This window comes from Entelurus aequoreus, linkage group LG03 (assembly GCF_033978785.1).
Source record: "Entelurus aequoreus isolate RoL-2023_Sb linkage group LG03, RoL_Eaeq_v1.1, whole genome shotgun sequence".
Taxonomy (NCBI): Eukaryota; Metazoa; Chordata; class Actinopteri; order Syngnathiformes; family Syngnathidae; genus Entelurus; species Entelurus aequoreus.
The window spans coordinates 67,992,617-68,004,896 of NC_084733.1; the positions used below are offsets into that span (position 1 = coordinate 67,992,617).

Genomic DNA, 12,280 nt, shown 5'->3' on the forward strand with positions numbered 1-12,280 from the left:
CAGCCAATCACCTTCTCAGCAGCATGTACGATGCGCTGCAGTCTATGCTTATCCTGGACTGTGGCGCCGGGGAACCACAGTGTGATGGAGGAGGTCAGGATGCACTCGATGGCTGAGTAAAACTTCACCAGCATCTCGATCGGCACCTTATGTTTCTTCAGCTGCCGCAGGAAGTACATCCTCTGCTGTGCCTTCTTGATGAGGGAGCTGATGGTCGGCTCCCACTTGAGGTCTTGGGTGATGGTGGTGCCCAAGAAACGGAAGGAGTCCACAATGGAGACGGGGTGGGAGAGTCATTCAGGGTGAGGGGGGATGGTGAGGCTGTGACTTTCCTGAAGTCCATGATCATCTCCACTATTTTCTGGGCGTTCAGCTCCAGGTTGTTGAGGCTGCACCAGGACGCCAGCCGGTCCACCTCTCTCCTGTAGGCGGACTCATCGCCATCCGAGATGAGCCCGATGAGGGTGGTGTCATCCGCAAACTTGAGCAGTTTTACGGATTGGTGACTGGAGGTGCAGCAGTTTGTATACAAGGAGAAGAGCCAGGGGGGGAGTACACAGCCCTGAGGAGTACCAGTGTTCGTGGTTCGACTGTCCGAGACAATCTTCCCCAGCCGCACGTGCTGTCTTCGGTCTGTCAGGAAGTCATTGATCCAACTGCAGAGGGAGTCAGGCACGCTGAGCTGGTAGAGCTTGTCTCATAGCAGTCCAGGGAGGATGGTGTTGAAGGCAGAGCTGAAGTCCACAAACAGGATCCTAGCGTAGGTTCCTGGGGAGTCCAGATGCTCCAGGATGAAGTGGAGGGCCAGGTTCACTGCATCATCCACAGACCTGTTGGCTCTGTAGGCGAACTGCAGTGGGTACAGAAGGGGGGCAGCGATGTCCTTGAGGTGGGGCAGGACCAAGCGCTCAAAGGACTTCATGACCACAGACGTCAGCGCAACCGGCCTGTAGTCATTTAGTCCTGTGATTCGTGCTTTCTTGGGGACAGGGACAATGGTGGAGGTCTTAAAGCAGGACGGCACGTGGCATAGCTCCAGAGAGGTGTTAAAAATGTCAGTGAAGACAGGAGCCAGCTGATCCGCACAGTGTCTGAGAGTGGAGGGGGAGACACCATCCGGCCCGGGGGCCTTCCGCGTATTCAGCTTCAAGAACTGCCGGCGTACATCCTCTTCTCGGATGGAGAGGGCCTTTACAGTCCTATGATGTCCTTGGAGTCCTTTGAGTCCTTTAACTCCTTTAATGAAGTGCTGGCATTGGTGGGGAGGGTGATGGTGGGGGGAGCAGGGCTTTGATGAGCTGAAGGCCGTTCATGATGAAAGTAATGTGTGTTGAGGCTCGAAGAGTGCTGTTCAGAATCTAGCCTTTATGCTGGAATTTAGACCGTTTTTGAAACGTTTTAGTAAGCTCCACTAGGAACACGTCAGGTTGTGTGTCTGTAGCTTTAATGTGAATGAGCTGTGTTTGTCCATGCATGCCTAATTAGGTAAGACAGCGCTTTTTACATACACACTGTAACTATGCACTTGCCCAACAAATGCAAACAGCAACGTTTCACTTTGGGACAGGAGAACGCAAACGTTAGCAACATTGGCATAGCTATGTGTGCTAAAGCAGTGGTCCCCACAATGTTTTTTTTTTGTTGTTTTTTTTTAATTAAATCAACATAAAAAACACAAGATACACATACAATTAGTGCACCAACCCAAAAAACCTCCCTCCCCCATTTACACTCATTCACACTCATTCGCACAAAAGGATTGTTTCTTTCTGTTATTAATATTCTGGTTCCTACATTATATATCAATATAGATCAATACAGTCTGCAGGGATACAGTCCGTAAGCACGCATGATTGTATTTTTTAATGACAAAAAAAATAAATAATAATAATTTTTAAAAAATTTAATTGCCCCGTGGGACAAATTTTCAAGCGTTGACTGGTCCGCAGTTACAAAAAGGTTGGGGACCACTGTGCTAAAGTGCTAACATTATACTTTATTTTAACAGCAACGCCATGTTAGTTTAGCCCAGGGGTCACCAACGCGGTGCCCGCGGGCACCAGGTCGCCCGTAAGGACCAGATGAGTCGCCCGCGGGCCTGTTCTAAAAAAAAAATAAAAAAAAAATAAAAATTAAAAAAATATATATATATTTTATTTTATTTTTTATTTTTTATTTTTTTAATTAAATCTACATAGAAAAAACACAAGATACACTTTCAATCAGTGCATCAACCCAAACAACCTCCCCCATGCCCACTCATCCACACCCACTCACACAAAAGGGGTTATTTCTTTCTGCTACCAATATTCTGGTTCCCACAACATAGACAACACATCTGCAAGGGACACAGTCCCTGAAGCACACATGATTGTATAGGGTGCTGGTCCACTAACATTTTCATTAATTACTATTTTTTATGTAATTTTTTTTTATATTGTTTTACTTTCTTTTTTATCCAAGAAAATGTTTTTTATTTATTTATCTTATTTTATTTTATTTTTTAAAAAAGGTCCTTATCTTCAACAGACCAGGTTGTCAATGAAATTAGATTTGTTTAAAGGGTTTTTTAAACCAGGCCCAGTCCAGATAATGTCCAAGTCGGACTCAGCAACACACACCTTCATTCATGTACACAGAAAAAAATTAGGGAACACAACAGATTGCATATAATTTATAAACATAATTACATTTTCAAAATAAGCATTTATGTACAGTCCAGATTATGTCCAGGTCACTCAAATTAGGGAACACAACAACAGATATCATATAATCTATAAACATAATTATACTTTCAAAATAAGCCTTTGAGGACTTCTCATCTTTTTTTAAATGTTTTTTGGCATCATTATCGTTTTCAACCATGTAACTTTCTAAAGTTAGAAAATACTGAATAAATGTTTTAAAGAAAGTAATACTAAGTGAATATCTGTTTTTGGCCTTAAAAATAAACATTTTACCGAGTACTATAATTAAATTGACTAAATCATGATTGTCAATGAACTCTCCTAAAATAACAGAAACCACATTAAGCTTCATAAACAAACCAATCCTTAAACACATTTTTTCAACTTCCACCCAAAACAAAGACACAATATGACAATACCAAAACAAATGCAGGGTGGATTCAGGCTCCTGACAACAAAATTGGCAATCATCTGACTCTGTCATATTCCATAATTTTAACATTTTCCCTGTGGGTAAGAAGTTATAAATAATTGTAATTTGAAAATAACGATTTTGCACATCGATAGTGGTTTTATAGATTAGTTTGAATATGGCATCCCATGGCAACGGGCAGTCAAAAAAGTCCTCCCATTTTCCATTTGTGTTGTATGAGGCAGCCTTCAATGATTTCTTTATTAAATAAAAATTATATATTTTTCTATTTATTTTAGTTCCTTTTTGCCAAATAGAATTTCTTATTAGAGGTTTACAAACTAATAATTTAGTAGTTCCATAATTAATTATTTGTTTCCATCTTTTTCCAATTACTCCAGTTAGTTGATAAAATGAAAAGCTTGAGCAAGCATCACCATACATAGCTCTAAATTCATCATACTTCATAATTTTACCATTCTCATTGATAATATCATTGACAAAAATGATTCCTCTTTCAAACATATTTTTCCAAAAGAAAGGCTTTACAATATTAGAGTTCATCCATATTAACTGCTGCAAAATATCGTCTCTTTTTTTCTGGCACATAAAATTGAAAACACCACTATGAGTGGATTGTTTCCTTTATGAACCCCGCCATGTTTCCCAGCAGACTCTCTGGGAGGGGATCACTTGTAAAAAAGGATACAATTTCTTTTGATACAGTACATGTTCTTTGTCCAACAGGACATGTGTGTACCACTCAATGTTTAAATACATCTTTGGAACAATTGATGCTTTTAAAGACAGACACATAGCTTCAAGGTTGAGAAGTTTCAGGCCCCCATATTCATACTCTTTGTACAAAACCTTTCTTTTAATCTTTTCTGGTTTGCCGTTCCAGACAAAATTGAAGACCCTCCGCTCATAAATCTTAAAAAAGTTTTGTGATGGAGCTGGTAATGACAAAAACAAATAAATAAATAGAGGAATAATTAAAGAGTTGGCAATAGACATTTTACCATACAAGGTTAGGGATTTCCCTTTCCATAATTGCATAATTTTGTACAGCTTTCTTAGTCGATTATCATAATTTACTGAGCCTAGATCTTCCAGATTTTCTGGGACAACAACACCAAGTATGTTAACTGGTCCATCTGTCCACAAAACAGGCACTTTGCATTCCATTCGAAAGGACGTTCCCTTTAGATTTCCGATCCTTAACATTTTACATTTATCATAATTAAGCTTAAGGCCAGATTGCTGTGAAAATATGTCCAAAAGATTAAGAAGGTTCCGCAAACAATGAGGAAAAATCTTATCTTTGTGAATCAGCCTTTTCTGACATGAACTTCATCAAGAACAAACACAGAACACGCCTCACTGATGCACATCTGCAAGACTCACTCAGAGTTGCAATGTCAAGTTACACACCAGAGTACAACACACTAGTTAACAGCATGCAATGCCAGGCTTCCCACTAACTGACAAAGAAACAGATAACAGATTTGGTGTCCAGTTCAAAGTGTGACATGATTTAAAAATTTGAGAGTTTACTTTTGTATTTTACATGAGTTATTATTTGTACAATCATGGTGCAAAGTAATTCATGATTTGTTAAAAAATGTTAGTGGCTAGCTAGTTAAAATGGGATATTGTGATTTCACAAGACTGTCTTAGAAGTGATCATTTGAAAATGTTCAATTTGAAAAATGTGCACTTAGAGAAAATATAAAAATAAAGTGTTGCATATTGATATTTATCTGTTTCTATATATATTTATTGTGAGAAATCATGAAGATGATCAGTGTTTCCACAAACATAAATATCATTAATTATTAATAATAACAGAGTTAAAGGTAAATTGAGCAAATTGGCTACTTCTGGCAATTTATTTAAGTGTGTATCTAACTGGTAGCCCTTCGCATTAATCAGTACCCAAGAAGTAGCCCTTGGTTTCAAAAAGGTTGGTGACCCCTGGTTTAGCCTATTCACTGAAGAAAAACCAAATGATCAGATTTACAGCTAACAGTCGGCTGGTTGCCAAGCTTTATTTTAAAATGTGTAGTGAAGCCTGATCGTATACACAGATTGGGCTCATCGACTACTATATATGTCCTTGAAGAAGAATGGTTATTGTTGATGACGCCATGAAAAAAAAAATCCCAAACCGACCATTTCAGTGCATTTTCTCTTCAAAGTGGAGCAAACAAGTAAGGAAGATAACATTTGCGCTCATATGGTGCTCATAAATAGGCTGGAAAGACACATAGGGTGATGGACCCCAGGAAGATTAGTGGCTATTGTGTAGCAACTAATGGGGTTCATTTTAAACAAGTAAACATATTGTTGTCCAAACCTAATTTGCATAATAGATGACTTTAGTTTATAACAAAACTAAGCACTAAGCAAACTCTACATTATATATGTTAAAGTATGACATAATAATAATAATAATAATAATTGTTCTTGGTCATGCATTCCAGAAAAATCTCAAAAGTGCTGCAGCATATAGGAGTTGGCTAACACATAAGCTAAATAAATAAGATAAAAACAACAAAGTCACATTAAAAAATAAAATAAAAAACATATTTTCAATCCATGCAATCAAAGCATGCATCCTGTCAGTAGCAGTCAGAAATGAGAGGCTCATGCTGGATGGAGGCGTGGCCTCCTCTCGTTTGGGAGTAGCTCCAGTCTGTTGACTGGCCAGAATGGGAATTTCAGCTTTTTCAAGGGAGCCGTTTCATTTGGCTCGGCTGCCTAAAAAAATATGACTCTTTCTGTTCCCAAACAGCCCCTTTTAGATGCGGGTTTTATTAACAAAATACATGTAGAATGGATTTCTTAAGAACAAATATTAATATAGGTAATGTTTATTATTTATACAGCTTTATTTATATGCTCAGCATGGAACAGATTGAGACAAAAAAACTACCATATTTTTCAGACTATAGAGTGCACCGTGATATAAGCCGCACCTACTAAATTGTAGAAGAAAAAAGTGTTTTTCAATATATTAGCCACACCGGACTATAAGCCGCAGATATATACGTTGTGAAATGAGTTATATACACAGTAATTTTTTTGTAAATGTTTATTTACATACCTTAATTGTTTCCAAATGGTGCCTGTAACAGGGCAGTAAAACGGCTGATTAAACAAAACAGAAGTCATTGTCATTAACCCACTAGCTGTGGAAGCTAGCTCTCCAATCAGCTAAACAGACTCAATAACTCCACGGTGACATTTTGGGAAATTTACTGAGGAATTTGTGAAACTGAAACAATACCAAATGAATGTCATTGTCAGTTAATAATACTAACGCAGACACTGGTAAACGTGTTATCATATTAGCTAATGCTAACGACGCTAGCATCATTACATTACAGTAGCACTTACAACTCTGCATGAAAACACTCCTACAGACATCACACATGGGACGGTTATGTACAAACAGTTTTAGTTATATTGTAAAAGAAGAATCCATACGAGTACAAATGCTATGGACGGCTAGAGAACTGAAAAAAAAAAGTACTGCCAGTAAATGGAAGGACACTGCAGCACTTGCACTGAGCAAACTCGTCCAAAAGGGCGCCAAAGCATAAACAATAAAACACTCTGCCAGTGTTTTTGCTTGTTTGTTTTCATATATACATCATTGTTTTTATTATAGCTGCCAGTGAAGAAAAATCTATAAAAAAGCTGCTTTGTCTTATAAACTGAAGGGTTGAAAGCATAGAAAAAAGTGTGACTTATTGTACGAAATTTACGGTACTTATAGAAAACAAAAACAAACAATAATATAATTTAGACAAAAAGTATTAATCTTTGTTTGTGTGTATTATTTGTACATTCCCACTTCCAAAAGAAAAAGCAGCATGAGTATGTCAACCAACATTTACATTTGTTACTTGCCGTAATGCCCTAAAAAATTGACCAGCATTGACGGCAAGAACATGTTATGACCACCCTTGACGTATTACTTGTTAATGGACAATTGTAACTAGGGCTGTAACGATAAATGGTATAATGATAAACCACGGTAAAATTCCAGATGGTTAGTAATATGGGTTAGTAATATGGTTTACATTTTTAATTACTGAAAAAACTTAATTTATTAATGCATTTTAGGCAACTGCTTACTTCCTGAATACTGAAGCGCCACAGCATCTGCACATGCGCACTAGAGCCGTTCGGCTCGGGAAACATGGCGGCAACTTCATGGACTTAATGGACAAAAACACAAATATTATTATTTATTAATTTCAATGTTGATAAAAATAATCTTGATTATTATTTTGCCCATAGCCGTGCAGTCCTACACTGTAAAAAAAAATTCTGTAAAAAAACGGTCATCTACTGGCAGCTACGGATGCCAAACGAAAACCATAAAATTAAAGTAAAACATTGTAAACCAAATAATGATAAAAAATATTATATTTACAGAAATTTTCATGAAATGTTTTGCGGAAAAATATCGTAATTTTACAGATTTTTACTAAATTATTAAAATCAACTACCTTTAATAAAGTGACGATGCAAACAGTTCTGCAGAAAAATACCTTTATTCTACAGAGTTTTTCCGAATTATTACGATCAAACACCTTTAATGAAGTGACAATACTGGCAGTTCCACAGAAAAATACCATTATTTTACAGGTTTTTTCTAAATTGTTAAGATCAACCACTTTTAATAAAGTGACGATGCAAACAGTTCTGCAGAAAAATACCTTTATTCTACAGCATGGGTGTCAAACTCTGGCCCGCGGGCCAAATTTGGCCCGCCGTGTAAATTCACTTGGCCCTTGAGGCGATATCAAATTAACACTAAAGCTGGCCCGCCGATCCTCCCGGGAGTCCTCCAAACGCCCGCCCGCCCGCCCATTTATTTGTATTTATTCATAGTCTTATTTTGTTTCTGCCGTATTACTTTGTTTATATTGCTTGTGTTGGTTTCATACGCACATTCAACTTTCTACTTAATCAAATTAAATTAATTAAAGTACCAATGATTGTCACACACACACTAGGTGTGGTGAAATCTGTCCTCTGCAAATGACCAATCCCCTTGTTCAGCCCCTGGGAGGTGAGGGGAGCAGTGAGCAGCAGCGCCGGGAATCATTTTTGGTGATTTAACCCCCAATTCCAACCCTTGATGCTGAGTGCCAAGCAGGGAGGTAATGGGTCCCATTTGTATAGTCTTTGGTATGACTCGGCCGGGGTTTGAACTCACGACCTACCGATCTCAGGGCGGACACTCTAACCACTAGGCCACTGAGCAGGTGTATGTATATATGTTTTTAAAATAAAATTTTGTTAAAGGATTTCAGTAAAAGTCAGTGGCGGGCCGGGCGTTTCCCACTTAGGCCTTCAGTGATGTCCGACTTCAAAGATTATCTCTCAAAATACCATAATTGATGTCACCACATGACCATTGCAAGATAAATACTATACAGAAACACATTTAGTGAGGCCAGGTAGAAGGCCTTCCTGACAACAACTCGTAATCTGATTGGCTATGGAAATTATCTATCAACTGTATGTGTCCGTTCACTTACAGTGCATAGACGCCTGCATTGTTGATTCTGAAGGCCTCGGGCAGATTTTGTACAGCATAAGATAGCTGAATTCTGATTGGATATAAACTAAAACTAAAAACAACAGCACTGGAAGGAGCATAATATGATAATATGAATACTTGGTCCCCTAAAATATGAGCCCTACTTTGAGGCAACACTTGCCTTGACCTAAAAAAGTAAAAATTTGAGGCCTGCTTTTGTACATTTTTTGTGTTTTTTGTTAGGTGTTTTGGTAATTATGCCTTTAGTTAATTTTTTTTAATTTCTGTTTTATATATTGTCAAATACTTCTTACATTTTATTTTACTTAATTTCTTGTTATTTTGGGTTTATTTCTCATGGTAGCTGTTTAGAAGTTAATTCGTTTTAAGAGCTATTTACTTATTTGTAGTCAGTGACTAATCTTAATTTTAGCATGAATAATTATATATTTTTATTTTCTAGTTCAAAAATGTTAAAATAAAGAAAATAACTATTCAAATAAGGTATTTCGGTTTCACTTCACATAGAACATTTTGTTTAAAGATTCTGCAGCGTCTCGCGGATACTTAATTCGAAATGGAATAATGATTGTTTTCAGAATAAAATACAGATTTCTACCTTCAAGGTCCTGTTAATTTATATACAAATATTTATTTAAGATGTCTTATCACGTAAAATTGTCCACGCAGCTAGTTAATTTCACTAGTTTTCAGTATATTTCCTCAAATCTAGTCTTATATTGTGACCGCTCATTTTTTGCTTAGCAACTTTCCGTGGCATGGTAATTAATTACATTTTTAAAGGAGTAAATACATTACTAGTTCATATACTTTTTTGGGGGAAAGTAACTAATTACTTGGGAAAAAAAAGCGCTATATAAATATACGTCACTTACTTTTTCCAGCATAGCTCGTTGTGTATAAAGGTGGGAATTTTTGGTCACCACACGATTCGATTACGATTCAGGTGATACGATTCGATTACAAATCAATAATTAATGCATCTTTAATTTATGTATATTGTATGTACATGTACTTTTTTTTTCATTTCACTAAATAAGCGTTTATCAATCAATCAATCAATCAATCATTCAATCAATCAATTCCTTTTATTGTCATAATAACACTTAAGTCATACATGTCAACGAGATTTTGTTTAATATTATAAACAAAAACACAATATATTTATTGTGTTTTATCACTTGCAACTTTAAAAAAATAATTCATTTGGAATTATAAACAGTTAAATTAATTAAAATTCATGAAAATGTTTGCAAAACTGGACCATAAGTGCCCGATAACAAAGGAAATGCATGGTCAGATCTCTCGGTTAGGTGACTCGCTGCAGTCAGCCACATTTTAGAACTGTCTGCAATTAGTCTATTTACAATAAATACATCGATTAACGATTATTGACGTTTACTAATCAATGATGCAAATCAATTATTTACCCCACCTACTCAGTGGCCTAGTGCAGTGTTTTTCAACCACTGTGCCGCGGCACACTAGTGTGCCGTGAGATACAGTCTGGTGTGCCGTGGGAGATTATCTAATTTCACCTATTTGGGTTAAAAATATTTTTTGCAAAGCAGTAATTATAATCTGCAAATGATGTGTTGTTGTTGAGTGTCGGTGCTGTCTAGAGCTCGGCAGAGTAACCGTGTAATACTCTTCCATATCAGTAGGTGGCAGCCGGTAGCTAATTGCTTTGTCGATGTCGGAAACAGCGGGAGGCAGTGTGCAGGTAAAAAGGTGTCTAATGCTTAAACCAAAAATAAACAAAAGGTGAGTGCCCCTAAGAAAAGGCATTGAAGCCTAGGGAAGGAAGTGCAGAACAAAACTAAAACTGACCTGTCTACAAAGTAAACAAAAACAGAATGCTGGACGACAGCAAAGACTTACTGTGGTGCAAAGACGGCGTCCACAAAGTACATCCGTACATGACATGACAATCAACAATGTCCCCACAGAGAAGGATAAAAACAACTGAAATATTCTTGACTGCTTGAACAAAGTAGATGCGGGAAATATCGCTCAAAGGAAGACATGAAACTGCTACAGGAAAATACCAAAAAAAGAGAAAAAGCCACCAAAATGGGAGCGCAAGACAAGAACTAAAACACTACACACAGGAACACAGCAATAAACTCCAAATAAGTCAGGGTGTGATGTGACAGGTGGTGACAGTACACCCACTTTGAGACAAGAGCTATAGTGATGCATGTTTGGTTATGGTTTGAATTCATATCAAACATTTGCGACAACGACTTTTTACTGTCAACTGAGTTTCGTTTTTTAATGATTTCTGCTGGTGGTGTGCCTCCGCATTTTTTCAACGCAAAAAATGTGCCTTGGCTCAAAAAAGGTTGAAAAACACTGGCCTAGTGGTTAGAATGTCCGCCCTGAGATCGGTAGGTTGTGAGTTCAAACACCGGCCGAGTCATACCAAAAACTATAAAAATGGGACCCATTACCTCCGTGCTTGGCACTCAGCATGAAGGGTTGGAATTGGGGGTTAAATCACCAAAATGATTCCCGGGCGTGGCCACTGCTACTGCTCACTGCTCCCCTCACCTCCCAGGGGGTGATCAAGGAGATGGGTCAAATGCAGATGACAAATTTCACCACACCTAATGTGTGTGTGACAATCGTTGGTACTTTAACTTTTTAAACTTTAACCTCTATTCGTGTACCTTCTTCCTGTTCTGGCCCCTCCCCTTTTTCCTCATTTTGACCAATCACGTGCGGCCTTAACAGACAAAAAAAAAATAGGAAGTGGCCAAAAACAATACATGGCTCCTTCACTTCAAAGAGCCAGCACCTTTGTGCTCTTGGACGAGCTGGGAAGCGTCGTTCCTTTCAAAGAGCTATTTGTAAACGGCCGCTCGTTCACGAACGACCCACGCTCCGTGGAAGAGAAGAGAAGAGACGCGAGGAGTGCGTGGACCTGCTCAGTCACACAACTGTCATTGAGCAAATAAACACCGCCGCCTTCTGTGGATTGTTCTCTTGGAGGGAAGCTGTTTGGAGACGGAAAAAGGGAGTTTGGGGTCCACGGCTGGCCAAGAATGTAAGTACTTTAGTGGACACAATAGGACGTAGACTTCATTAAAAGTGTGCGTATTAATCATTCATTCAGTTCTGGTTACCTGTTCCCGAAAGCATCTGTTAAGTTGTTTGTATGTTGGTTATGGCTAAGGAACAATATTTAAGAATACATTACAAGGAATTCGATGTTGGAGGATTTGTTTGGCTGTGACACCAGTTAGTTTGCAGACTAATGTAAACATTGCAACACCGTGCATCCTTCACGAGTAAACCTTATTGTGGACTAGACTGATGCTGATGTGGTCAAGGTGCACATTTATTAACGGAAATCATAAATTGATAGCTCAGCAGGTCATGCGTCTGTCTATAAGAAATAATTGCTGTACATTTGTATTTGCTGTTCTGCTTTATGCTTCAGACCTTTTTACTTTAAACCTCCCATAACGTCCCAGGTTTTCAGGGGAATATTACTGGATACCTTTTTTAAATTTAGAAATATATACAGTACAGGCCAAAAGTTTGGACACACCTTCTCCTCATTCAATGCGTTTTCTTTATTTTCATAACTAT

The 12,280-nt window shown here is 37.9% G+C and overlaps 1 protein-coding gene across 3 annotated transcripts in view; it reads left to right on the plus strand.

Moving 5' to 3' along the window:
* The window catches only part of sema4ba (sema domain, immunoglobulin domain (Ig), transmembrane domain (TM) and short cytoplasmic domain, (semaphorin) 4Ba), a 179,321-nt gene that overhangs the window by 24,588 nt on the left and 142,453 nt on the right, over nucleotides 1-12,280 (plus strand). For 2 of the 3 annotated variants that reach the window (XM_062042552.1, XM_062042554.1), the window contains exon 1: nucleotides 11,517-11,732. The exons of the other annotated variant lie outside the window; for it this stretch is intronic. The gene's annotated coding sequence lies outside the window, so the exon portion shown is untranslated. Of the gene's footprint in view, nucleotides 1-11,516; nucleotides 11,733-12,280 lie in introns of those variants that run through there. 3 annotated transcript variants of the gene reach the window in all.